The sequence below is a fragment of the Manduca sexta genome, unplaced genomic scaffold (assembly GCF_014839805.1).
Source record: "Manduca sexta isolate Smith_Timp_Sample1 unplaced genomic scaffold, JHU_Msex_v1.0 HiC_scaffold_2305, whole genome shotgun sequence".
Lineage (NCBI taxonomy): Eukaryota > Metazoa > Arthropoda > Insecta > Lepidoptera > Sphingidae > Manduca > Manduca sexta.
In genome coordinates, this window is record NW_023593256.1 from 1 (window position 1) to 23,882 (window position 23,882).

Below are 23,882 nucleotides of genomic sequence, written 5' to 3' on the forward strand. Positions count from 1 at the left end.
GGATCCTTCACAAATAATGCATTTGTTGGGAACTGTCAATTCCATTAAATACTTCCTTTTCTCATTAAGCGTATTCATAAACATGGCAACATTTCGAAAACATAATGTATTTCAGTGCATAACGCAATTTATTAAACTATAATACTGCAGAAATTGCTATGTTTATTTCGCGTACAAACCCTTAAAGCATTCGCAATAAAGGCCCGGTCCGAGCGACCCGTGATGTAAAGCGAACCCGAAATTGTATTCGTTATCTACGTGATCAAAGGTAGTGTTGCTGGCTGTAAGGTGAGAGTACAAGCGGAGGTATAGCGGGAACAGAAGCGATTTGGTAATTATTTACACGTGTATTAAATGAGAATTTCGTTTACTCTCCTCCTAAGTGTGGACATTAGGCCGTAAGAAACATAACCGTTCCACATAAAGTGGTGAAAGCGATAAAGAGTCGTTCCCCTCAAAAAAAGAATATGTTAAGAGATAAATGGTTTATTTTTCGTGCCAATGCAGAAACTTAGACTTGAACATGGGTTTCAACTTGATGGGAAGAATAAATATAAAACATTGACAAATATAAAATGCTTCTACGGATAAAATTAAAATAGAGAGTACATTTGACAATTTCAGCGCTAGTGGCTTGTACTTAAAGGAAACCATCAATCGAAGACAGCATTTTGCAACACAACGTAGTCTAAATACTGTACTAAGATACTAAGGCCAACCTGAGGTAGAAATTATGAAGTTTAAAAATTCAATAAAAAAATAAGTAAACACACCATAAAATATAACATATTAATAGAATATAAATCGCGACTGCTTCCGCTTCAGTTCGTATCCAGATCACAACCTAACTGCATCCCACACAGCACCGACGCGTCGGAACTGGAAATAATCACGTAATATAGTGGCTCGGTTTTATTTCAACGTCAATTGAGTGCACCACGGTGGGCGCCATTAGCGCTGCCGTCCGTCCGACCGTCCAAGCTCGTGTTTTAATTAATACATTATTGATTTGAACCCGTTTCTCTAATGAATTATTCTGTATAATAGCTAGAGGATTTGTTTAATTATATAAATGCGAATAATTGGATATCAGGTCTCGTTATTTTGTGCTAGGCTTTGTTCTCGCGTAATATTTACTAAATTGTATATTTATTGGTAGGAGGTAAATATGCTTTAGGTGTCTGGTATTAAGATAATCCTTTTTTATTCTTAACGAAGTATCCTGTCAAGGGTGTTAAATATCTGTAACAAAATACTAAACACGTTGAATCAATTTGGAATCCGATGTCCAGTTGGTAAAAAAATAGGATCGGCATCGCATTTATTACCTCCTCGAGTTATCAGCCCTGTGGATTTTAAGTACTATGGCGACAAGTTAGTTTAGGTCCATTACATGCCTATAACCTATTCCTAGTTGTATTCCAGGCAATGCAATATAGCATAGTAGAAAGTTTATATTACTACTCGCCGGATTACGTTAGAATCCCAATGTTTAAAAAAGTTTGCCCTTGACGCCGGGTGGGGCAGAAGGGGGGCGGTGTCGCTGCTTTCCGATTGGCCATTGAACATGTATTACAAAAAATTGGCGCGAAACCAACCGCCGCCATTACAATCCGCCATGATGCTTGATGTAATATTAATGATGTCACTCGGATATGACATTAGATCGATTTTCTATGATTGTAGGATTGTTTTATTTTTAATGATTTAAGACGGATAAAATTTGATAGAATTATCTGGTGAAATAAATAACTTTTCTCAATTATACGACCGTCGAAATAGCATGAGTAAAGTGTTAACTAGGAAAATCTACGCGAAACATTGGAAAACTAGACGTAAATCAATTGAGAGCGCGGTAGTAGTTCGCGGCCAAATTACCGCCGAGCTGCCTTCGCCTTTTACTTAATATCCTCAGTTTGTTTGTACGTAACGTCTTCACTTGAAGGCGTAAATTTAATTGTATATAGTTGACTTGGAACAAGAATAAGACTTCTTCTTTAATATATGTACATTTCTTTATATAAGTTATTGTATTGACTTAGTTTATGCTAGTGTTTGATCTCTACTTAACAAGTGAAATGACAAAAACAATAAACAACATGTTATTTCAATTAAATATTGGCAACTCTACATACATATTTACTATGACTAAATATTTAGAATTTTATTTTGAATAATATTTTTTTATTTAGAATATTTTGACGGTATAATCTAAGAATGTTTTCTAATTCCCACTATCTGCACATTCCAGACGAGGTGGACGTGATCGGCTACACGTCGAACCAGAGCGACAGCGAGTCGCTGGTGTCGGGCCACAGCGGCGACAGCGGCGTCGGCGTGCCGGCGCGGCGACTGCGCGCGCGCTCCCCGTACCACACGCACGTGACGCACGCGCACGCGTCGCACGTGTCGCACGCATCGCACGTCTCCAGCGCGCACACTCGCACCAGGCGCGCCGCGCGCTCCACGAGAGTCTAGGTGAGTATTGCTAAAAGTGTCTGGGATCCTTTAACTAAATATTATGTTATTTTGTTTATATGTGCATGGTAAAGTGACTGTCACTGTTGCTAAGCGGAGTTGGGTTCACATATACAACTAGGTTAGCCTGTTTTAAACCAGTTAACTTAGCCTACTTAATCCCGAAACGCGAGCTTACATATTTTGTATGGTGGTTCCTGCCAACAACAAATATTGCCACAATAATTTTTTTTTATCTCCTACTGAATTTTGAGACGTATTCTTAAATTGTATACAAAATGTATGGCGATGAGTTGTCTATTATAAAGTATGTATTTTATAAATAATTTCAAAAATACAACTAAACAGTTCTAGTTTTAATATGTTAAAACTGTGTTACCCATCGGTAATGTGGCCCAAGTCTTGAAGGATTTTCGGCCAAACCACAATAAGAAATGAAACTACCTCAAACGACCGCAACTGCTAATTGAATTTGCAAACGCCGACCGCAAACGAAACTGTTTCAGAAATGAATACAGCGGTAATTTTTGTTTATTGTTAACTGCTGATGCAGTATGCAGTGTGCAGTAATTGTTAGTCCAATCGGTAACATGTTACTGTTACGTTTGCAGGTGGGAGGTGCGCGGCGCGGGATGTTCGTGGGGTGTTCGCGGTATGTTCGCGCGATGTTCGCGGGGTGCTCGCGGAGCCGGCACTGTCCGCCCGACGTTATACATGCGTAACGTTAACTGTAGAACATTTTGTTGATATGTACTAAGGCGAATGTTGTTTCTGTGACTGAACGGTTACCGCCAGCGACGGTTCCACGCGACAGAGTGACTCGACGGCGACACCTGCGCCCGCGCCGCAACATTACCACACGTCACACAACGCAACACACTCATTACACATCTGACCATCACCAAGTACAAAATTGCCAAAAATTTACATTCAAAGTATATTTCGTTTCAGATTTCTTTTGTGTTTGTGTCCCGGAGCCTGGCTCCGGGGATTGCGCCTTACACCATTTGTTTTATTTTTGTAATTTTATTTTTCATGACGTCACTTATTCCATTGTCGTGTTATGAACACTATTATGTATGTGAAAAATCATTATATTTTATTATTTTAAATCATGTATTTAAAAATTAAATTTTGTGGATTTCGAAATTGTTACCGGTATTTGAAATGAGCAAGTTTTAGGAAATATTAAATTAGTTTTGATTTGGCAACGTGACATTTTTAATTGGCAATACTAAGGTCTATAGTTGCTACATCAAAATTCAAATTCCATTAAATTTTTTATTAAATTTAATAAAATATTGGTCCTTTCATTCTGTATTTTGCTTATGTCGATAACAGTTTTGAATTCTGCGCATGACGCAAGGGCCCAAAGTATGCTAGTGATCAGCGAGCAACATTTTCACGAAGCTCTCATATTATTGCCAGCATACCATAACCCAATATTTCCTTTACGACCTAAAACGAGCACTTTTATTTTTTCATTATTTATTTATTAAAAATAATTCATATTGGACATGATCGAATGTAAATTTTTAAAACGTTTTTAGGAGAAAATTTTTTTGGAAACAACCTCTCTAGGTACTTATTGTTATCGATTTCCACGAAATGAGAAATAATATTAATAAAAAGAAATGCTCTACGCAAATGTTGTATAGATACTTTATATTTTGTATATAATTATTTTTTTCTTGTATATTATTAAAAATCAAATAGTTTTAGATCTGTGGATGTTTGATTGACGGTTCGAGACAATTTGGGTAAAACTCGCAGACGCGGCTTCAGGTTAACACTTTGAGGTTATTTCACTATACAAATTGAATGGGAGGTTGCGTCCCCCCGTGAACCCGAACTGAATCCGCGGCTGTCCACGTAATACGAGAAGACCCACCAAAAATTATTATGTTTTAATTTAAGTAATTGTCTAACAATTTATTTCCATCGTTAAACAGGTACACTAACGATTACGTTGTGGCTATGAGATGTAACTTTAACTATATGGGCGTAACTATGGACAATATTGTATACTATGTTGAAATATAATATATTTTTACCAAAAGTAGTTTTTATTTTAATCTGGTAACACGAACATTCGGGTGTCATTGAGGCCTATCAGAAATAAAGTTAGCGAAGATTTATTTAGTTTTACCAGACCGATGTAAACTACTACAGTAAAGAATATAATATATTAGATTTATGAGTGCTTCATTTCGAACACCAAGCTAGTTTCCCTAACACTTATAATGTTCTTGTTAATGCACATCATTTGGCACATTACCTATCAGCCTTAAGTTAGTTTTAAAGGTTGCAATTCTTTCTAATAATAAATTAATTAAAATTGAATCTTTGACGAACGTGGCAGATGTTTACAATCCCAATATTGCCAATTACATTCTAAATTATCTTCGTTTTAAAGTTTTTAGTTACGTCCATATCGTCGGCTAAGAGTGCTGAGCTGCTAACTCCATAATAGACAATTAGTAACAGGATAAAAAAAACTGAATTATTTTTTTATTTATTACAACATCTAAAGAATGAAGATCCCGTTGGTAGATATTTCTTTGAGTTTTATATATATGCACAAAACAACTATTAACTATCAAACGATTTAGTATTATTACAGAAAAATGGAGTTAGCCATTTTTCGTTTTAGAAAATTAGTTTTATATTGCTATTAAATTGGAGTTAGCATTTTATCACATTAAATAAATAATCTTAAATTTTAAGTAGAATGCGTTTATAAAAAATATATTAAACACATGGATATTACTATTAGTACCTATTCCATAATTATCATTAATAGTGAAATAAAACTTTCATAAAAGTCAAAAATTGGATGGGAACATCTGCTTTATCACCTGCAAGTCGTTATCAGTATCCGACGATAAAAATATTGCTCATCGACATTTGGATACACAAAACACTAACCCCCTTATTCATAAACGTTTTTTATCTAAGGACGGAGTAAAGCTGTGATAATAAGCCTGTTTTCAGTGCCCAACGGCACTGAGAATAGATAGGGCCGTTGTGATTGGTTATTATTGTTGTATTTCAATATTAGCCAATCACAACGACCCTTCGTCTACGCACTGCGAAGACTGCCATGCCGTCAGCACTGAGAAACAGACTTTGTTATCACAGCCTTACTCGATCGTTCGATAAAAACGTCTATGAATAAGGGGGTAAGAATCCCGTATTTATTACGTGCTGTTAAAATATTTAGGTGTTGTCTTTTTGATTAGGGAAAATTAAAAAAAGAAAATATTTTAACACAATAACATAATTTGGTAAGTAACTCGTCATGTAGTATACATATTAAACACTATTCATTATACATATAATTGCTAAAATAACATTTAAATAAAAACTTGTAATCATCTAAATTCTCAAAATTCTCATCATCATCAGCCTATATATTTGTCCACTGATATACACAGGCCTCCCCAAATATGCGCTATTTTACTCTGTCTTCGGCATGTCGCATCCAGTTCTTATCAGCGACCTTTTGTAGATCGTCACTCCACCTTGCTTGAAGGCGTCCTACAAATACGTTTGCCGAGTCGTGGTCTCCACTCAAGAACTCGTTTACCCCATCAGTTATCGGTTCTTCGACAGTATGCCCTGTCCACTGCTACTTTAGTTTGCTAATCCTGTCTGCTATGTCGGTGAAATTGGTTCTCTGACGGATGACTTCGTTATGAAGTTTATCCTTCAGAGAAACTCTAAGTATAGCACGTTCCATAGCTCGCTGAGCGACCTTGGACTGGTGGACCAGCCACTTTGAGCATTCACGTTTCGGCACCGTAGGTTATGACAGGTAGGACGCATTGGGTGAAAACCTTAATTTTCAGACATTGCGGTACAAACTACGAGAAAACCCGACGTAGTTTACCAAATGCGGTCCAGCCCAGCTGGAATCTCCTTTAACCTCCTTCTCAAAACTGTTTGTTCCTAATTGCAGAATCTGCCCATGGTAAGAATATTCGGAAACAACTTTGAGAAGGTGGCCATTGACAACGATAGAACGGTCCTTGATCATAACTTTTGTCTTATCAAGATTCATTGTTAGACTTATTCGCTGTGAGGCTGATGCTAGGCTCAACACAGCATCTGTTGCAGCTCTTCCAGTGTTTCTGTCATTATCACTATGTCGTCTGCGAATTACAAGTGCGAGATGTAATCACCATACCTGTTCAGTCCAGAGTTATGAACAAATCCTACAGTACGCTTTTGAACACTTTTGGGGATATGCCATCCCCTGTCTCGCGAATTAAATATCTATGCTCTCAAAGAGTTCAATATCACTGTCACTATCGGCCATATTATTTACTAGTTTATCAGTGTAATTGTCTACGTCGTGTTAAATTCTTAGATATTTATTCTCGTATTTGATTGCATGATCGCAAACCTATTTCTATTCTTAGCCCCGGTAATATTTACTTTTCAATGAATATTGTTTTACTGTAATCTAATTCATATCCTCGTTTTTAGCGGCTACATAGCCTTTCAGTCGAGACCACATATTTTAATTTGGATTAATATCCGGTTGATAAGGTGGCAGTCACAACATAATGTGCCCGTGTTCAGCAAGTAACTTGTCCACTGAAAATTCTGTTAACCTCTGTGTTTCAGTACCGAATTCGTTTAATATATTTTTCAAAGTTCTCCTTAAATTTCCAGTGGCATTTGCCACTCGTTCTTGTTGCTTTTTACGATAATTATTTACATTTTCATCCTTATTTTTTTTATCTGTCGGCTTAGGTTACAAAATATGTATAAACATTATAGAAAATTTCGAGTGACTGACTTCGTAAAGGATTCCCTCGTTTTTTATGGATGCCATCGTACTTTTAAAAGTTGGGGTCTTTTATTTTGATTAAAATAAAGAGAACTATCACTGGCCACAGAAATACTTTCCCAAAGATTTCACCAACAATCAATCAATGTGCAATATTTATCCCTGGATATAGCGATATAAAATACCCAAAATTTGCTATTTATATATTTACATCGCAATATGACTCGGCTACCCTTTACTGTATTACTTGGCCACGCAAATTTTCTCTCTTAACCATGAATACCAACTATATATAATTCATGATATAAATAACATAAGTTTTACCCATGTTTTTTGAGTTAAAACATGTTCAAAAGTGTTATAAAAGCATAGAAGGGTATTGAATTGCAAAAAATAATTATGGCTAACTCCTTTAACAAGACTTATTTCTAAGAAATAAAACGGGCTAACTCCCAAGCCAAGCAAGAGGATGCCAAATTTTAAGCTTTTATGTATTAACACAATTCAAAAGAAAAAATAAACATAGAAAAATTAAAAAACAAGAATCACCATTATTCAATAATATCACACACGAAGTAAAATTGTAGTTTTTCTTCATATGGGAGTTATGATGCCATGCCCTGGGAATTTGAGCTGCACATTTGCCCACAAAATGGCGCCAAATGAGGGAGTTAGCAAGTTTTACGCGAGTTAATTTCACATCCAAGGAGTTGTCAGATATTATTGAGGCTCAAAAAGTGACATTGTCGTGTATTAGAGGCACTTGGTATGTTTTACGATTTTGTAGAGTTTTGCTCGCTCTATCTGATGGTATCAAAACCTCATTTTCGGTAAAAATGGAGTTAGCAGTTCAGCACTCTTAGACGACGATATATTGCTTTAATAACAAAAAAATCGCGGCAAATCTAAACCCTATGGCTAATGTCATAAAAACGAAATACGATTGCACGCAACAGACTCACTAACATCGTATTTGTTAAGTATTAATATTGAGTTTTATTGATCTCAGTTCATTGTCACACGAGTCCTGTGTAAATGATTCGTTGTTACCGAAAAGATAATTGGCAACACTGTACATTAATTGCTCTTTTTTAGTTAGAAAATGTACTAAAATTATCTGATTTTACAATAAAGTTCAAAATTATAGTATAAAAGCAATATTATAGTTTACCAACTCTGAACTACCGACAAAAAAATATTATATCCTATTTTTATTCAGTTGTGTTATTGTTTTAATTGCTGAATCTTGAAAATTAACTTTTTTTAATACGGCTATTCTACATAATAAAAAACGGCGAAACATTTACACAGCTGGATTAAACTTCATGTGGGCATAAATGTACCAAAAAAAAACAAAAAAAACTGTGAACCGCTAAGTCTGGGATACTGTATGAAACAACGTGCAAAGGCTCCACGTCCAGACAGACGAATGAATATATTATTGTTATAAATATTTTATCATTTAACAAATTGTTAATTTGAATTGAGCGACTGATCATGTAATAGGGCCTTTGGATATTACTTTTTTAACGCGCATACGACATAGCCATATTATTAACTTCTTTAGCCTCATTTACATGAAGTTATTATTGCTAGCAATAATTGATTCGTTTAGATGAGAATTTACTTAGCCAGTTTACCTTTGCACCATTTTACGCGCCCAAAATGCATTGTAGACGACCTATGGAACCAAGAGTACGTTTCCTCATCAAAAAAGTGTTATGCAGAGGCTCTTATATCGTTTTATTTTTAACGCACTCGAAAGATGAAGTTTTATTTACAAATCTCAAAAGTAAAAAATGACATAAAAAAACGTTTTCTTTTTTACTTAAGGCGATACCTCAAGGTCCATTTTCATACATTTTGTTTCACCTTTAATCTGGGTAACTAAACAAGTATTGGCAAGTAAAGAATTTAAATTCACGTCTAGTTAGTGATTAGTTCTCGCAGTTGAAAGAAAAATGTAAAAATAATAATCATGGATATTTCTGCCTTTAAAATTTCGTCATATGTTTAGTTACCCAGATTAAAGGCGAAACAAAATGTATGAAAATGGACCTTGAGGTATCGCCTTAATAACTAAATATTGAAATAATTTAGTACCTTAATTGAAGTCCATGTTTAGTAAATATAGAATTATTTTTGCACAAATATTCAACGTCACAGAATTTTAAAAATGGTAATTTTAATTTCGAGAACGTTACAAGTGGGCGCGCTCGAGTCATTCTCACAACTCCCGGGCCCTTTGGGTGGTTATCTTTATTTCTTTTATTTTTTTTCTCTAATATATTAAAATCTTATTGTAAATTGTTTTAGGTATGGATGTTTATAATAAGAATAGTTACTACGTATTATCGTTTTATAAGTTTTATCGTGTCAATTCTGATTCGTTTATTTAAAAATTGACAAGTTGTTTTTTTTTGTTAAAGGCGATGGTGACAGCCAAATGTTAAGACCATATCATCACACATGGATTTTGGTCAATTTTTAAAAACTCGCCGTCAGACTTGGCATGGATATTTGTTTTAGCAAATGACAGCATGATCTCTTAAGGTAATAATGCGAGTAAAGCGGCGAGGCCGCATGTTTCCGTCGGGCGCCACTCACACCCGTGCCTCGGCACGCGACGTCGCTCCGCACTCACCTCAACAAAAACATAAGACTAATTTTATTAAATATTCTGATTATATTTGCCATTGATCTATTGATTTCAATATTTCCTTTAGATTTAACGAAATTATTTTATTTATAAATGTTTTAATGAAATATCTATTGAATTTAAATTGATATGCCTTTGATATTTTTGTTTGATTTAGATGAACGTTGTTGCCGGTAGATGAGTGAATGTGCGCGACACACGCCCGATGCCTTACATCAGCCACTTGCAACGCTCACCACAAACGCCACTGTCAACACGCAATTATGTTATTTGGAAATTATTTATGTATCACAAAATTATTTATTTTAGAACTCGTAGTGCTCTGTCGACAATATCAAATCGTACCAGTGTTTCGCTTCACATCAGTCACGCACGCCTGCCTTTAAACAATTCAAATTTTGACACGCAATTAAATTTATTTGTATATGCGATAATTATATTGCACACAGCCTAGTTGTAAAGCATCAATTTAATTGTCGAATCAACGTTATAATTTCTCATTATCTTTACGGTTTACCCTTACCTATGTAATGGAAACTTGTCATTAAGCTCAATATGATTTGCAAACGAGTGTTATAAGGGTGCAAGCGGCGACGGGACGCTTTAAGAGTACAAATTCTGTATAAGCTCCTAATTGAGTGTTAATTCTAAATGTTAATTTGTAAACACTAAAACAGGGAAGCTATCGTCGGAATACGATATGTTAGTATAGTGTAGCGCGCGGGCTCGGTTCAATGGCCAATGGATACAGTCATCTCTGCCTTCGATGTTGTCTCTTCATTACTCTTCCTCTGTATCCTATTGCTACAGTGAGTTTGATTTGCTATATCTTCCCGACTCTTCACTAGTAGAATTATTGGGGCGTTTAGAGCGCTTTACGATAAGACAGGTGTATCACTGTAACGATAGGGTATTAGAATACAGTTCGGACGCGTTCTCTCAGGGTCGCTGAGCGTGAAGAAGTTGATAACTTTGCAACCACGACGTCGCGACGACTGACTGGGGCTTGTCCATAGCACGATGCGGGCCTGACGGGAATGCGACGGAACTTTAGAAATGTACGCGCACTGTACTGCGCGCGCGTCTTAGATAAGAAATAATGTGTTATTAGAAATGAAATTGCAATAATGTGTCGTCGGCCGCCGGCGTGCGTCGCGCCTCGACGCCTTTTTTTCAACTTAGTCGCTGTAAAAATGTTAGTCCGGCGTTTGTAAAAAAAATTAAAAAAAAAATTATCAGTGCATTTGTAAATATTGGAGCCAAAATTTTTATACAAATTATTTCATAAAAAATATATTCTTGGACCAAGTTGCGTCGAGTTGCGACGCACGCCGCCGGATAGTGAGCACACTCGAACCCACTCGATGGCACTATCGACTTTCCAGTCGATATTTGTAATCGATTGAACAATTTCGAATCGAATCGAATGAATCTGCTACCTCTTACTGGCGCAGCATCTTCATTTTTCGACACGATTTTGTATGTGAATCGCTGTTTACTTGAAATACGTGCGGCAATTACGAAATATTTGGCGCCTCTTAGTTGTGCGAGTGATGAAATAGTATTGATAGTGATGTGTTCTTTCTTGATACTACAAATATATATTTTTAACATTGTAAAATGTTTATAAACATATGTTAGATGACGGATGGTTTATGTGTCTTTGGGTATGTATAAAATCATTTTTACGAATTTCATTATGATGTATTTCGAATTATTTCGAATAGTTTTGTCACGTCACGCAATTCCTAATTGACCAATTTTTATATTTTATCAATACTATTTCGCTCTGGCAACACAATGAGAGCCGCGTCGAAACTGGCGGGTGTTTAAATTTCGAATAACGAAAGCGAAAGTGTATCGAGTGTTCGACATCGACATACAATATCGATAATCGATATGCCAGCCATGTTGTTTGACAGTAGAGGCAAACATTAGGTACCCAATCGCGACTGCTGGTGTGAATATGGCAGCATCATTCACGAAACGTGGCACATAATTACTATATGTAAAAAAAAAGTTATAGAATTAATTTAATAAAATTATAAATAAAAGTTTCTTTGTATTATTTCATAACCTTATCATTGGAACATCATTAGAGAGAAGTGTAGATAAATATACATTGGAGCAGTGGTGTAGTGTTTCGACGTTCAAGGCATAAATAAAGCAAAGGAGGTTAAGTTATGTATAGAAAGACTAGCAAATCAGTAGACCGACCCAAGTAAAGTTGACTAGAAGTACCAAGGCATCAGTGGCGCTTAATAAAGTTTAAAATTAATAGGGCACCAGTAAAGTAGAGATTACGAAGTGTACAGTGTACAAATAACGAGGTGTGTCCCTTTGATATTTTCAGAATTGTATTTTTATAATGAACCAGGGTTTCCTTTGGCTTGAAAATAAGAGCTCGCATAAATGTAATAGTTCTTTATTAACTCTATACAGACACGGCGGCTACATCGACCAGCGAATGTCCGCGACACAACATAACACCGTACATTTAACCCTACACACATGTAATACGGTACAATTGGCCTACTCTTTGGTTGGTATATTACGGTCAGAATAAAAAGTAATTACATGATTAAAAAAATCTAAATGTGGTAGCGATTATGTCGTTTTAAATTCAATAAGCTTTAAATCGTTAAAATAGTCTTCGATAAAATTATATTTTTATGCTGACCGTGACATTAGTAAATGAATGGCACGAATCATAAACGTAAAAATGATTGCACTTATACTAATATCGAATTAAAAGTAAAACTATTTGAAACTATACATTTACATATATTTATAGCACATAACTTAACCTTTATTTCAATTTTCATATTTCTATCAAGTGTTTGTAACCTCCAACGTAAAATAGAGATAAAAATACGCGACACCGAAAATCGATAAAAAATATTTTCAATATGCTCTAACTAAACCTAAGACACTACAAAATATTTTAAAAATAAATTAAAATATTTTGGAAGGAATGACACAGCTTGCAGTTGTTTTCACGCTTGACTATTGCTTTATATTTTATCGATATCGATATTTAAATCATTTATCAATCTAAATTATCGACCTCTCATTATTTATCGATATCGATATATTTATCCTTTATAGAAATATATCGTGTGGCACGTTACAATCTTGGTACATTTCCTACAAATTGAAATCTTACACTAAGCGAGTATTTGCTGGGGATTAGAATAATATAAAACAATAAACAAATTAACAAGGGTAAACACTGTTTGTCTAGCGAAAATTATTTATTTTACAATAACTTAAATATATTTTCGATTTAATACGATTAGCGATAACAATTAAACGTATTAAAAATACATTACAAAACAATAAAATGTCCTGAAAATCAATAATTATTTATTAGACAAATACTAATGTCATGTTGGCAAATTTTTTACAGACTTATAAAAACTGAATATCAAAAACATATTTTTTATAACATTACAAAGTCCTCTTAATTAGTTCCAACACAATCAAATTTACAAATATAAGAACAATAATATTCGTTAGACACACGAAACTTTAACAAACGAACAATAAATATTCTAAAGTAATAAGGTTCTAAGCTCGATGAATTAAAGAGCACCGAAAATACAGTCGGGATATAACGTCATTAATATAATAGAATAAGGACTTTAGCGAGATATAAACAGGCTATTATTTCCATTGACAACAATAACTTGAAATAGATTGGTAACCATACAATATTAATTCTCGCCAAAATATCGACTTTGAAATTATCGATACGAGAAAAAAATATCCTATATACTGTCAGATGGATTTCATTTGCTATTCGTAACGATTTTCACTTACAACATATTCATAAAAATATATTCACACAACACAATGTATTAAGGCTGTAAAAAAAATTATAAAGTACTAAAACTCAAGAATTTTTACAGTAACGTACAACAAAATAGAATGAGTAGGACTGCCACAATGCGATTGTAAATACTTCCAATATCCAACACAAAACGTAAACAAACACAAAATTAAAAACTAGTTAGATGGACACTTCATAATATTAGGGACTAGTGACGGTAACAATGTATAAATATCCAAAAACCAAATTCAGCTACTGCATCAATTTCCTGGAAGGCGTACTTTAGCATTAAATAACTTCATTTGTTTTTATAAAAATATATAACCATCTTAGAACTTAAAACAACAAGCTATAAGGAAGCAAACCTTAATTCTCATGAAAACATAAATACAATAAATTTAATTAAATATGAGCCTTAAAATGACGTGTGATATGACGAAGTCTTTAGTAAATCGAATGTTCCAAGTTTAAAATCGAATTCTTGTTGTGTAAGTAAATGTTTTAATATCGTTATAAAATTAAAATCTCCTATGTATGTTTGTAGTACACACAGAAGATTTTGAATTAGACCGGCAAAGTTGAGGCGACTGGCGAGGGATAATCAGTCTCTCATCAGTCACTCTCTATCTAGACCCCACTCCACTTACCATGCATGCATGGGGTCACTTGGCCGTGCCTGCAAAAAAATAAATATGGCGAAAAATGTTATGTACCACTCAAAACTCCTTTGGTATAATTCCTCACATTTCCTTAATATCGCTAAAAATCAATAACCATTATTTTTTTTACAAGTTCTTAGAACTATTTGCGTGTAACACTATTAACTATATTATTTTACTAATAAAGCTTATTTAATTGTAACAATATAATACCGTTCTAATCAAATACTATGTTCAGTGTATCTAATCCAAAAATCGATACGAATTGACATTTTTATCGATATCGATAAATTATATTCGCAAGATTATAATCGATTGTATGCTGTATAATTTGTATCATGGTTTCATTTAATTATTGTCGCAATATTATAAGATGAAAAAATCGACAGTAGATAAGAAAATTGGTTAATTTTACTTGATTGAATTAAAACCTCTATACTAATGTTTATTGTCGAAGTTTTAACTAGATTTAATGAGAAAGTTACTTTATTTAATATCGATAAAAATGTCAACTTCGTGCTAAATGTTATATGTTGCATTATTCACTACGGTGAGCATTTTTAGGAATTCGCGTGTTGTTCAAAAACCTCTTAGTCTTACGTTAAAATTACAGATATAGTACCTTATTTGGTAATATAATCATTTACAAAATAATCAAAAAAATTAAGTTGTCGATAAAAACTTTTCATAAGGTTATAAAACTCTTAACAACGAAATAAAACATTTAAAACCATAAGCCAAAAAGACAAAATTTGATTATATTTTATTGACGCCAATGAACGTTCAAAACATTCGCATAAAAAATTCGATGCCAACACAATTTTCAGTACAAATTCCAACATCTAAAATTCGGAATAAAACTAATTTTAACAATTATCGAAGAAATCTTTCAAAAAAATAGTTTATTAAGTAATTTGAACTTTTCTGGGCGTACGAAGCCAATAGCGAATGACGATGTAACTATTTAACTCTGTGATAAATATAAATAGTTGTAACTTCGATAAACATGCATGCAAATTCCTAAGATAGAACCACTAACCGTCGTTTTCAATAAACCATCTCAAAATCTCATCCCAGATCTATCTCAAAAATGGACCAATCAGAGCAAAGATGTATTTCACACGCTTACAAATGAGTTAGTTTGATTGGTGCATTCTCGGTATCGGATTAAAGGTTGAGATTGGGATTGTCTGTTGAAAACGACTGTAAGAGATGAATACTTGATACTTAGAAATTTGAGGTATACTCGACGCATTAAGACAAACAAAGCTCGATAACATATCTATGGATTAAAAAAAATCAAAGGCGGTCAATGTAAAACAATTTCTTGAAATAGCTAGCGATAATTCAATACAAATAGGAAGAAGGAAGGCTTTGGCTATTATTATAAGGAAGCGACCGCCATCTGTCCATAGAGCCTACAAACCGATTTAAATAAACAATCTCAATCGTCGAGTCGAACCTAAGAACAAACCAATCGATTTAAGTCAATGATAAATTTGTCAAAGAAACTATTCTTATTAGTAAATTTTCGCGATCATTCACAAAAAGCGATTGAGATTGTTTATTAAAATCGGGGTTGTTTTATGAATTGTAATTTTCGACTGACAAGAATACAAACACCTATGATAAACGTATATGACTGCTTACATTTGACAGCACACAAACACATCCCTATCCAGATTTTGCACGATATTAAAACCGTTTAAGATATCGACCATAAAATGTATTGTGGTCTGCCTTATATTTTAACGTTTCTAATAAATTGCATTTTAAGACACGAATATCTAAAGACTCAGCTTTGTAAGAGGAACTAATATTGAAGTAAATTTAACTACAAAAAATCGATAAATAATCTTTGATTAGTGTCGTTCTAATTTTAACCGATTTCGGCCAACACTACTGTGAACTACCTGTGCAATTTTTTCTCAACCAAAGAAACTAATATCTCTGTAGGAATCATTTAATAGTAATCATTAAACCGAACTACATACGATTGCAAATCAATCAGACGAAACGTTTCTAATTCCCGATTTGATGGAATCGAAACGGCCGATTTTTATTACTCATGGCACAGCCACAATCTAGCATTACCATTGACCTTGAGGTAGTAATATTACTGACATTTTTATCGACTTTACCATTTCTAATATTAACACTGATTTTCACAGATAACTTTATATCCCGAAATTTGTAACGGCTATCCATTACAAATTTCGGTTGGATTTTCTCAAATCTATATTTGAGAAAATCCAAATTCAGGATTGGAAAATTTTAGGTATGGTACAAGCACGAATCAGCGAAGTCATCGCAGGACTTCGAAACAATACTTTATCGTTCATTCGACATATATCAACTTATTCGTATATCGACAGAGACTTTGATTTTCTCGACAGCCCACCCTTTTTTAACCAAAAACTACGGAACCCTAGATTGTATAGAGTAAAATTTAGGGATCAATAATTTTAATGAATGGTAAAGTAGTAAACTAGCGAATCACCATAATCTATCGATAAATTTATCGACGTTAGAATACTTATTTCCGACAAAATCTTCACATTAATCGACCCATCATTTATTTTAAAATTGGCGTTGAACCATATATTTTGGACTCAAAACCATAGTTCCCAAGGTATTAGCCCTTCATCCAACAATTTCACTGCCTTTAAAATCGACTTAATTACACGCAATATCCTTCAATGGAAAAAAATTATCGACCGCACAATATCGATCTTAATTTTCACAATAACCATCTCCTTTTGACCCTAAAATTTGGAAGGGATCTAACGAACATGCCTCGACATCTGCCACTGCTTCAACTCTTGGATATCAGGAATACGGAACCTGTAGAGTGCATTACTTATCACAGTCTTGCACCAGTTGCACGCTGTCTTCGTCCCTCCGGGAGTGAGGTCTTCGGAGAGGCCGCGGGTGTTGCAGGAGGGAAAACCGCTCGCTCTGTTGGGTTGACTTTTTACTCAGTGCTGTGCGGAGGTGGCTTTCACCTGAAACCATATATAAGTTGTGAGCGGGTTTTATAAGCCAGTCGAATATATTTATGTTAGTGTTTAGAAAGTATATCAGTTTGTATGATTCTGAAATGTTGCTATAAAAGGTTGAAGTTTGAAATATCCTCAGTTTTAATTTAATTTTGATACTATTTTATAATACTTTTATTTTTAATTTTAAACATTAAAATAAACTAATTAAATGTTCTCAAAATACGCATTTTTATTCTGATGTGGTCAAAGAATATGTATGTATTTTATTGTAGTGTGTGTATGTGTATTTAAAAAAGCGGCGATAGCCTAGTTGGGTGTGGAACGGACTGATGAGACGAATATCCGCAGGTTCAACTCCCAAGGGCACACACCTCTGACTTTTCTAAAAAATCATGTGTGTATCCTTTGTGAATTTATCGTTCCCTTTAACGGTGAAGGAAAACATCGTGAGGAAACCTGCACATCTGAGAAGTTCTCTTTAGGAATTTCGAAGGTGTGTGAAGTCTACCAACCCGCACTAGGCCAGCGTGGTGGACTAAGGCCTAATCCCTCTCAGTAGTGTCGGAGGCCCGTGCCCAGCAGTGGGCAAGTGTATAATACAGGGCTGATATTATTTATTATGTGTATGTGAACAGTGCCAGCAAGCGTACCCGGCAGCGACAGCGGGCGCGCGCACAGCGCCAGGTCGTGCGCGCGCGGCGAGGCCGAGCGCGACGAGCGCGACGAGCGCGGGCGGGACGCGCCGGCGCGCCGCGGCGACCGCGCCTCCGACACCTGCACACACACCGGCTCGCTAACGGGAGTACGCATCCATTGTACAGCTAACGACACTAACCACCTTATAAGACGTTTATTCACATTGTCTAATTACGTGTATGTACCACTCCTTCATAAATACCACTGGGACTAAAGAGAATTTATACGATTATAATTTGACTTTTCTGTGTTACATGCTGCCACTAGGACAAATGATTAAATATTGCACCATGTTTCGTCCAATACAGATTTTAAATTTGCTGTCATTGGATGTATTAAAATTACCTACACGGCAGAAAAATAGTATATTATTTGAAATAATCTATTCACTCTGTGTCATTTAAAAAAAAATCAATTGCTAACATAAAATACCCTAAATACCATAAAACAACCTATACAGCTAATAGGAACAATATTACAATGTATTTACACTATTTGTGAAACAATGAATCATGTAAATTAAAAAAAAAAGGAAAACATTTTTAGATAGCCTCTGTAACTTAGTATTTAGAGTATATATTTGGGTAAATTAAACAGAAACCAAACCCAAAAAAAAAGAAACTACCGATCTAATAATAAAGTGAAAAGTCTTATAACATCTAATAGAGACCATGAGCAATAAAATGCGCTCCACTGATTGGTGATTCATACGATCGTACACATGCTAATTATATCACCGGTGATACACTAATAACGATTATAAACATTTAATAACGATATGGTAACATTCTAATCACACTGTACATCACTGAACATATCATGTATCACCGGTGACTCATGAATTTAAAACATGCAAACAAACTACATTAGTGACACACGGACACATAGGACAGCACATAAACAGCGTAACGTTAGTAACCTTGTCCTGATTGACCGAGTAAGAGGTAAACACTGGACTGTCGCCGGCGAAGTCGAACGCGCTCGCCGTGCGGTACGACAGTGTGTCTTCGTCCGTTAGCGGCAAGCAAGCAAAAACACGTTATGTCAATGTTGAGGTGTTTTACAAGGGATTTGGTTGTTATGACTGATAAAAAATACATTTCATAACTGATAGAAATGGGAAAAACACTTTTTTGACTTATTTCACTGTTATTATGTTAAAGAAAAGTTATTACAGCAATAAAAATTATAATCACAATAAAATGTTAAATCAGTGACAAAACTACAATATTTCGCATTTTACTATTAATTCTTAGTTTAAAATATTTATTACCACGAACAATTTGCTTTACAAGTATTTTAACGATAATAATGTGTACATAAAAAACAAAGTCCCCTTTTCTGTCTGTATGTTATCGATTTTCTCAAAATCTACTAATATTTATCAAATTTGGTATGGAGATATTTTAAGACCCTGGGAAGGTTATAGGCTACTTTCTATCCCGGGAAAATATATAGCGGGACTTTTATCCCGGAAAACTTCACGCGGACGAAGCCACGAGCAAAAGCTAGTTCAAAATATATCAACTCAAGTGTTTCCCTGTAATTGCGCCTCTCTGATTGATGCCTATCGTGACAATCTACATACACGATAATAAATAATTTCGTTATCAAAAATCAGCGCCATTAATCTGTGGTTCGCACGGCGCGACCCAAATTTACGTATGCCTTTATTTACAAATATCAGATAACAACCAAATCCACAGTTCAATGAACTCTGGACTCTCTTCGGATTGACCATCGTTTTTTTTAATAATTTTAACTCATGACGTATAATCACGTCTTCATAGAATTTACAAATTAATTTAATATATTTGATTAAATTTGTTAATGGATTAAACTGTTATAATAATTCAATTTTATTTAGAAAAGAGCCAGAAAAAGTATTTTTTATAGAATTCATTGGTATCATTTGAAACAGTCAGTTATTCACAGTTTTCAAATGTTCAAAGTACAGTTTCAAATAGTATTTTCTTCTTTTTATAAATATATCCATATTTTTTATACTAGCTTCTGCATATAAAAATTATATTTTCAATGTGAACCCCTTTCAGTATGAGGAATAATAGATGTTACAAAAATCTAAACTGAAATACTTACAATAATTTTTTTTAACTTAACATGTACTGTATTTCAAACACCGAAAAGTAAATTGTTAGCACATCTTAAAGTATGCATATAAAGATCTTTAGCAATTTGATTAATAAATAAATCTATTACCGTGTGGCCAGCAGTTTGTGGGTGGCGGAGACCTGATCATATGCTCATGAACCTCTTTTTAAGGTGAGCAGGTCGTCTTCTCACGAAATCCAATGCTGTACTTCCAAATTCCTGCAATATAAGACATGATTATATTTAAGCTATAAATATTTTATTTACGAAATGTGAACTCATTTATTCTTTAGTGACTTGCATTAATTAATCAATCATGAACAATCGCTGCTATAATTAAACACTTAATAACATAATAAAACAGATTAATTAAATAGGTAAGTATTTTTCCAATTTCCTTTCTATTATACAATTTATAAGCATAGGAATACAATTAATTGAATATGCAGGCAGGTAATATTTGCATAGTCTATAGCGCCAGGCATGATGTCAGAGAGCTATCTAATGAATATGCAAGAGGCTTAACCACAGCCTGTTTTATTGCATAATCCATATCAATAGTACACACAGGTTTGTGTGTTTATAAAGGGACTTCAGGGCTACACAACTGAGGCTTATATCTTTCACTAACAGAAACATACACTTTTTCTAGTAACAAACTATTTTCAGTGTGAAATATTTTTTCTCAAACAAGATTTTCATATGGATAAAGCAGGAAACATAAGCTAGTATTATGTAAAACAATGCAATACAAATGGACACATTAAATGTCACTGTAAAACTTTTCATAACATAAGATAGATAACAGTTTTATTTTGTGTTCCAAATATTTAAATCTCTAATAGTAATAAACATTTCACAGTCATAAATTCACTTCTGTATCTTGAGTATTAAGAAACTACTACAATTTTTTAAAAAAAGTACACCAACTTCATCAAATATCAGTCATGGAACTTTGCAATATATTTTGTATAATTTTACTATAACAGCTGTCAATGGTGAGGATTTATTATATATCACAAAAAAACTTCATCATCAGTACTGCATTCACATTGTTTCTGGACTATTATACTTCTTAGGAACAGTTATGACCCTTACTACCTCTTACCAAGTCAGTAGTATAATAATGTTCCATACCTGTGACATGAGTATTGTATCATCTGATTCACATTCATCATGGTGGCTGTCTATCAAACTCTCTCTGCTTGCCATTACTTGCTGAAATTATAATTTATGCTTATAACAAAGAACTGTAAATCTTGGGGTATAAGAGATCTTACAGTACTATAAATTAAACTGATTGTTAAAGAATGCATTTGCTGAATATTTTAAGACAGTAAAGCATGCTAAAGTTCATTATTATTAAAAGTTTGGGTGTAATTTTTATCATATAGGCAGTGGACTGGATCAGGAGAGCCAATTGTTTTTTTGGACATGCAATGTGTTCATTATCCTGTTGAGCGTTGGCTTTTACAGACACACTAGACTTTTTAGTGAGTGCTTAAGGTGCACACAAGCCTTAGAAATTAGGGGCCATACTGAGGGCAACCCACTAATGGGGTACAAACAAATAACCAGACAAACCAAACAAAGCAATTAGGGATGCGTTTTTACGATGAATAACCAGAGTGATATCAACCTCTAGATTAGTTATTGTTATGTAGTTTAAAATATAGACATAAAATAAACTAAGGAAATAATTATTAGTGGTAATTGTAGTGATATAGTTGAACTTATGTAAGAATTATAACCCCAGGAAATATCATATTTAAAGCATGAAACTTCCGTTTAAACAACGCATAACATTGCATTACATTATATAATTACCTGTAAATAAGGATTGTCTTGTCGTGACAAGCGGAGGGCCTCCATATCTTGCGCAATGTTTCTCGTCCTCCCAGGCGTCAGCAGGACCGCGGGCGAGCCTCCCATGGCTGAAGAGAGCACTAAATACCGCCACAATTACGTATTTTAGAACACAATATTACGATGATCTATTCCCAAGAAACATTAACCATACACCACTTACCCGACAAGGAATCATTACTGCCTTCCATATTTTAGCTAAATACACTCTCTTTATCACAGAACACACGGAGTATCTCCATAAAATATGATTATGTATGAATATTTTAATGTACAACTCAGGACTTGATGTTACGCTTTAGTTTCTATTAAATAAAATATCAATATTGTAGAACTGGTTTAGAGGTAACTATTTAAATTAATATGTCACTGAATAGTTTATTTGTGTGCAAATTTACTTAAATTTATAGGCATATTTATTACGGACCTACGGACATTGGAGGTGATAGCGATTGACAACTTGACAGTACTGATTTTCGTTCAAAAACGTTATCTGCATCATAGAGTATAAAATACTTGCATTCTGCAGAAGCTCTACAGACCAATGTGAAAAAGTCTATAGTTGAGATTTATTACGTTAGACGGCTAAACAATTAAAAAAAATTGCAAATTTATTTATAATAATTACATATATTGCCACAGAGTATTATTATAATCTTATTGCAGTACAATAAATAATGTGCAGAGGCATTCAAACGTAATTTTTTTGTTATCCCAAGAATCTTATAGATAATTTTAATGATACAACATGCGGTGCGGGAAAGTCGTCTCTGTATTATCACTACGATAATTAATCGTAAATAACTACCTAATACGTGGATACAATAAAATAAACCAAGCGCTTAGGTACATTGCCTTGGAGACTTTGGTTTACTAATGGCCTCGCCGTTGATTATTATACAGCGAAGGCCAGTGCGAAACACAAATCTCAAACAAACGTGCGTAATAACCTTCATTATTAGGATTGTTAAGATATTTTCGTACGCGTGTAATTTTTAATAAGCATCGCAATTAAAATATTTGAATACACAAATATTTTAATTGGCGTACTCAGTTTTTATTCTTGAACAAGTAGACAGACGTGTAATTAGGGACCTACATGGCGCCGATGTTATTTTATGTTCAATGTTGATATCCACGAGTCATGAACCACACCAAATAAAATGAATACGTTTCTCCAAACTGTTAAAAACGGCATCTGTTGTTGAAACAAATACTATTTTATACAGTTAGAGATGTGATATTTTTCTATTTGAGTTATCGACAATATTTTCCTATAAACAGTGTTACCTATACATAATATATTCTACTATTTAATTTTATTATTGTGTTACACGAGTCGGTGCTATTTTTCAGAAGTGATTTCTTGATAGCACGTAGTATACACAAATCAATTGCATTTTCTATAAAACAAAAATATTTCATGTGCCTTTAGAATAATTACGAAAACTGTTGGATACAGAAGGAAAATTACTAATAAAGACGATGTCAGTCGCATTTTATTCACAACTCTGTACATAACAATAGTATCGATCATTATCAGCCCCATGAAGACCACTGTGAAATATAGGCCTCCCAAAGATTTCCAGATTGCCAAAAGTAGTCTGCATTCACCTGGTTTATGCAATATTCTTAAGTCGTGGGTCCAACTTGCACATGGGCGTCAAATGCTGTGCTTACATGATAAATGAATATACGTATTACTATCATAAAACCATATTGAAATTACGGGGATTATTTATTAAAACAATCTAAATAGATTCGTTGATATTGGGATAAT

At 34.1% G+C, this 23,882-nt stretch overlaps 2 long non-coding RNA genes and 1 pseudogene across 2 annotated transcripts; 1 reads left to right on the forward strand and 2 right to left on the reverse strand.

The window, feature by feature from the left end:
• The first annotated feature begins 2,222 nt into the window (after positions 1 to 2,222).
• On the forward strand, positions 2,223 to 5,064 carry LOC119192061. The gene is made up of 2 exons (XR_005113573.1): positions 2,223 to 2,478; positions 3,090 to 5,064. It is a non-coding gene; the product is annotated as an uncharacterized LOC119192061 (long non-coding RNA).
• A 7,280-nt stretch (positions 5,065 to 12,344) lies between these two features.
• LOC119192060 lies at positions 12,345 to 18,137 on the reverse strand. The gene is made up of 2 exons (XR_005113572.1): positions 18,079 to 18,137; positions 12,345 to 17,431 (listed from the first exon to the last, which is right to left on the reverse strand). It is a non-coding gene; the product is annotated as an uncharacterized LOC119192060 (long non-coding RNA).
• A 50-nt stretch (positions 18,138 to 18,187) lies between these two features.
• Positions 18,188 to 22,560, reverse strand: LOC119192059 (annotated as a pseudogene).
• Positions 22,561 to 23,882: the final 1,322 nt, after the last annotated feature.